The sequence below is a fragment of the Bactrocera latifrons genome, unplaced genomic scaffold (genome assembly GCF_001853355.1).
Source record: "Bactrocera latifrons isolate USDA-ARS-PBARC rearing strain unplaced genomic scaffold, ASM185335v1 scaffold_376, whole genome shotgun sequence".
In the NCBI taxonomy this organism is placed as follows: domain Eukaryota; kingdom Metazoa; phylum Arthropoda; class Insecta; order Diptera; family Tephritidae; genus Bactrocera; species Bactrocera latifrons.
The window spans coordinates 190,789-197,192 of NW_017537019.1; positions in this window are offsets into that span (position 1 = coordinate 190,789).

Consider the following 6,404-nt stretch of genomic DNA (forward strand, 5'->3'; position numbering starts at 1 on the left):
TTATGCGTTATTCGCATTTGTACTAACTCTCGCACGAGGTTTATGTACGTTTGCTGGTTCTGGTACTGGTGTTCACTAATCGCGACAGTTCCGGCACTAGGGATAAATTTCTCTCTCTTTATACGATTAACACGAGCTTTTAACGTTGGGCGCCAATTAACTTCCCTTCGTGGGAAGTATTAAAAAAAAATGTTTTTCCGCTATGCGCGGTAGAAATTAAACACAACGTGTTGGTTTGAGTCGGTACTCCGGTGCCCGCTGGTCGCCTTCTGAATATCTTCTGAGTACCTTCTGATCTTTATTAGTCAAGTCACTTATATTTATATTCTTACAATTCTATATGTAACGGTTTATTACTAAAGAGGCTTTGGCATTACGTTAAGTGATGAAATGCCAGAGCATTGAATTTCCAATTATTCTCATTATCAAAACAAATAATGGAATATTGAATTATGCTTACTTATCAAAACAAATGATATATTAATTTCTTATTAATTAAAGTATTCTGCTGACCAAGCAGTAATACTGTGGGAAGACACAATTTGTTCACATTTATCGTAAAGTGTTTGTGTGGCTGCTGCCGTTAACTTGCGAGTATTAATTTCACAATTTAATTATCAAATGCACATACATATGTATGTAACACCAAATCCGTTTATCATTATAATACGGTTAACAAACAGTTGGTAAAATATATACATATACCCAAACATCTATTAAACATAATTAAAATATTTATCGAAATATATTATTTAATGCCGGCAATGCCCCTTATGTTTAACAAAACAATAAGGAGGTTTGAAAATTAAATAAGCGAAGGCATAAACCAAAAAAAAAGGAGAGAGAAAAAACATACATACATACATATGTATATGCTTATTTTTTTACTTCTCTATGAAAAATTTTAATATACATACAGACTGCATATGCATATGTTGATGTCAACAACATTAACAAATTACATAATAAACAATTGGTCTTACAAACCGACAAACATACTACACGCTTTCGCGCTCTCTTCCCAGTGCGAACATAGATACATATATACACATAATTATACGGCATAGAATCTGCCTGTAATTGTATACTCTACAGTGGGCACCATATACAAAATTATTAAAATTAAAAATTTTAATAAACTTTTATTATACATTTGAATTAATTTTCTGAAAAAAAAACTAAACGGAAGGTATAGTAACACTGCTGCTTACAAAATACATTTATTGAAACGATTCAAAAAAAAAAAATAATAATAATAATAATCAGATTAACGCAATATAAATCAAATTATAAATCTGAACAACATACATTAAAACAAATGTACGTACATACATATATTAAAATCAAAGTACACACGTGGAGATACACGCTCAAAACAGGTTGCAAAATTTATTTCACAAAGTGACAGTTTAACAAGATACTGCACTAGATTTGCTTCCTCACCGATTCACGAAAATTCGGAATCGTTACCAGAAATCAAAATTATAAATCTCAATAATTTTTGGATACGACTCCAAGCGGCTCATGACGCCATAGTAGAATCTGACGATTCAGGTCTACCTCAAAGTTTTAAATCATCAGCTTACGATATTTACGAAAACTGCTTGGACCAATATGAAGAACGAAAGCTATGATCTCCGATCAATTAAAGTAGTTCTGCAGCTCGAATTATTTTCTCCAAGATTAAGTCACACGAAATTGAGTCGCCTTGTCAGAAACCTTGTTTGGTATCGAACTACTCGGGAAGAGCCTTGCCGAACGTGACGGAGCTTTTGGTGTTTGGCGGGGACACTAAATTCAGACATAGCGGCATAGAGGCACCTCTTTTTCACGCTTTCAAAGCAGCTTTGAAATTGACGAAAATGTAGTGGTCGGTTGTTGATTTTCGCCGCTTTTCTGTCTGCTTGTTTAGCTCAATCRGTAGGTCACTTTTTATCGTTTTCCATATGTAGACGACGTTTGAAAACTCTCAAGGGGTCGCCTTTTATTTTCCGGAGAATATATGATGAAATATGACGCACCTTCTTTTTTTCCACTATGATTGCGTCCGGTTTTGTTCTTATTTGATTCTGAATCTGTTTCCTGTTTTCGCAACGTCCACCCATTTTTGGCCTGCCCTATGTTGACACATAGTGTTTTCCTATATTACTTTCGTGGTCTAATTGATAATTTGTTGCACCTTTTCAGTAGTTTTTTTGTTTTGTTGGTTTTTTCGCGGAGGGTAAGTATCCCGATCCTTCTCGCAGCCATTTTGGTGTGTTCATATTCTTCATTGAAGGCATCACGGAAGGCATTCTGCGGAATAGCTGCTTGGATCCCCTCTGTCGTCTCAAAATTCTTGCCTTTAAGCGGCTATATCAGTGTGACGCAAGAATAGTTAGCCGATTTTCGTAATTTTTTTGAAAGAAAGTACTCTATTGAATGATTCGAACTACTTTGGACGTAATAAGGTATATTTTCAGCTAAATTAAAACAAATTTTTTTTTCAAAAATATTGAAAAATAACGGAGCTTTGAGCTGTCTTCGGAGGTACCAAAAAAGTGCCCCAACTGCTGACATGATTCCGGCCGAATGGGTAGCTGAAACAAAAAAATTCAAAAAGTTTATTAAACTGAAAATATTTCCTATACAATGACCTACGATCTTTGAAAAATATCAAATATTAACAAAACAGCATAATTAAAAAAAAAATATTGTTTTATGTAAAAAATGGTCGCTTATTTTAGGTTCAAATTGACAATTTTTAACCAATCAAGAATATCATAGGTCTTTGTATAGTAAATGTGTTCAACACAGCTCAGTTTTAATTTGAAGTCGATCGGTAAATCTCTCGTTGAGCGTTGTCAGCAATTTTGAAAAATGTCGTTTCGAGAAAAACGCTTTTAAAGTTTCACTTATATTATATGTATATGTTTTTACCTGCCAGCGGTCACTCTTTACAACGCTGCATGTAAAAGCTGTTCAAGATACGACCTTGACGATTTCACAGGATATTTCTGAAATAAAAACTATCGAAAAAGCAAACAAAAAAATTTTTTTTTTTTAAATGTCAGGCTGGTATAATCCCTTAATTGTCCTTTTCAGGCAAGGAAACAAACAGGCAATCCAGGGTCAAAAAGTAAAAAAAAAAAAATGGGGGCTACTTTCACATATGTATGTCCGAATTTTCTTGTCACATTTTCACCCGCCGCAATATCTGGTCGTCACTGAGTACTTTTGGTACTATYTTCGCGCACACCTTGCGCAAAAATATACTGCCTTTTTAGAAAGGCAGCATGCTAGATTCATATTGCCCGCTAAAAATACACCTCCTTCGGGATCACGCCTAATTAGTATTATCTAACGTTACCGGACATCCATTTGTTTATTATTTCTTCGATGGTAGTTCTCTCCACTTCGTATCTCAGGCAGAAGAAAAAGATATTCTCAGCGTTTTCATGGGCACTGCTGCAGAGTGAACATTTGTATCATCGTTATAGCCGAATATGTGGAGGTATTCCCTGAAACAGACATTGCCTGTCAAGAATTGCGTCAGATAAAAGTCTGTCTCATACATCAGTTGACTGACTGACTTTAGCTAGTAGGGCTCTGCAACTTTGACTAGGGCCACCACTGTTAGCCATTATTCTTGATAGTGCCGCTGTCAGTGTACCTGGTTTGCTACAGGGTTTTTCAACACGGGATTTGAAATTCAGCCTCGTATCAATGATAACGCCAAGGCATCTCAAGGAGTTTTGCGTTGTAATGTTATATCCATCAATAATTAAGGTACCAGTTTCTAGTTTTTGCCTGCTCGTAATAAGCACTGCTTCCGTCTTTTCTCCAGCCAGATGCAAATTAGTTTCCGTCAGCCAATTCTTAATTTTATCAATGGTCGCATTGCAGAAGTTTTGAATTTGCAGGCGTTCTTTCGTTTGCGTAGCACCACGTCGTATAGTACCTCACAAAGTAACGGACCCAGTACGGAGCTCCACGGTATTCCACGTGTCACCACGTAGCTTTTTGTCTGTGTGCAACTGACATCTTTCGCTATTCGAAGTGAATGATTTAAAAAGTTTTACGTCGTCATCTGTGTATATCATAATACAAAATACAATTAGTTTTAAGACAAGCCAGGCAGCTCTCCTTCTAGGTAACGTTCCAAACGTGTGCAGATGAACTTCTTTTATATTTTGGTCGTTGTAACGATCATACAAAGTGGTCGAGACGCCACGGYTCGACCGAAGGTTTGTTTGGTTTCTGGTGGAGGACAAGGCGCTACTTCTTCCATACTATTAGCAAATGCCTTCATTTAGACAGAGAAAAAATTCAGGTAAAGCCTTCTTACTGTGTTTAACTGCAATTTGAAGCGCCTTGTTTGGGATGTCACTTCTACTACCTCTTCCTCTTCCTCGTYCATTAACAAAGCTTTGACCACTCTGCTCCTACGTTGCTCATACGATGGAAAAAGCGCTTTTACAAGCACAGGTTGGTGCCTGGTTTTGCCCCTTTGACTTTTGCCATTACTATTTTATAGGTCCYTATGCCGTTTGGTAAAAGGGAGATTTTCAACTTCCGATTCGGTGATCCGTTTCCTTTTTTCTTTTAGCTTTGCATGACGCACAGGACTTTGTTTTGTCGCATTCTTTTGCGAAATGCCCCTTTCCGCACATTTTGCACACCATTTGCTTCTGTCATCATCGTTGGTACACGCCTTCACCAGATGCTCATATTCCAGGCATCTGAAACACTTCCTAAGTTTCGGCTTTTCCCTTATTATGCATATAACCCATGCATCTTGCGTCCGATGCCAGAATGGTGATCACCGCCGTTTGCGCACCCGATTATGCCTATCTCTCGATCTCGATCTGCTCGAGCGTTCCGTGAGGAGTTTAGCTCATTAATTTGCGATTGAAATGTATTTACGATGTTTTCTTTTGTTGTTACCTCATTTAGGTCGTGTATCTCTACCGATTTCTCATGGGTTAATGCTTTTGTCATATAAAGCCTTACAATATGCCCTTTTCATATGTACTAGTGTTTGTCATCTGCGCCTTTTTCATTTTCAGCAGTACCTCGCCTCTTATAGTTTTTCTTATTCGGGACTCCTGCTTCGCAAGCTCTTTGATGGCATCATCCTTCTTGACAGCTTTAAGTATATCGCTGTACGATATGTCTCCAGGGTGTCAAATTATAATTGCTTCCGGTGTCGGACGTGGAACATAGCCTTGTTCTTCATATTTGGTGTTTTGCTTTTCACCTGGGTCCATTTATTTCCTTTTTCCTTATGTCTAATTTATTTTGTAGGAATGTCGCCTTCATTCCTGTTGCTAGCTGTGGTCCTCTTTTGCACTTCCTCTTGAATTGCTTTTTTCCTTGGCGGAGTATTTCGCGTCAGTTGCTCATCCTCGGGGGGTTTTTCGGTGTTGAATCTACTCCTGTCTGTCTTAAAGGGACATTTCTTCTGGTTGATATAACTCTGTACCCTTGGCCTCTTTATCATATCTCCCAGTTCAGACATACTGTCGCAGTCATTGTCGTCTTAACTGAGACCTGTCTTTCGCTTTACCAGGCTACTACTTCTGCACCCAATGCACACTTCCTGACCAGGAACCGAAATGGCTGTTTACTGAGAGACCACGCAGCTAACATCTCGGCACAGTCACCGACTAACATTAGTGCTGAGCAGTTGTGTCGTTGTTAACTCCGAGTTTCCACTAATCATTTAGCAACCCGCGTGTGCTTCTACTTTGCTTAAGCTACTCTTGCAAAAGTATTTGGTTTGCCGTATATAAGTGAGTAAGAAAAACTTAATCACAGAATTGTTAGTGTTCATTGATCAAAAATGCCCCAAGGTTTGCTCTGCTTGCCCAGAGTCCCCAACCTAAGCGTAAAAAAAAGCGAATAAAAACTGTCGGAAATCCAAAATTTATTGTGCTAAAATCTGACGATACTTCCAAGCCTCTTTCAAAAATCTCGTGTTTTCGTGTTCACAATGCTATTTTAACCATAAGCAAAAATATAAACAAAATCAGTGAATTGCGTGATGGGAGCCTACTTATTCTGGTAAATAACAAACTCATTGCTGAGAAATTTATAAAAACCAAACATCTTCCCTCAATTGGATCAGTCACGGCGACCTATCATGAACACCTTAATTCCTCATAGACATCCCGGAAGATGAAATAATTGAAGGCCCAAAGTCATATGAAGTGTCCTCTATCCACAAATTCAAACGAGTAGCTGATGGTGTAGAAAAATACACTGGAGTAATGCTTACACAGAAAACAGCTCAGCATCTATCTCCACTCCTTCCATTAGTGAACACAACTCTCCACCGACAATAAATAACAACGATATTCCCATAAACAATAACTTCGCAATTGATCTTACCTCTCTCAGTCCAACAACATCTTCCCAAATTT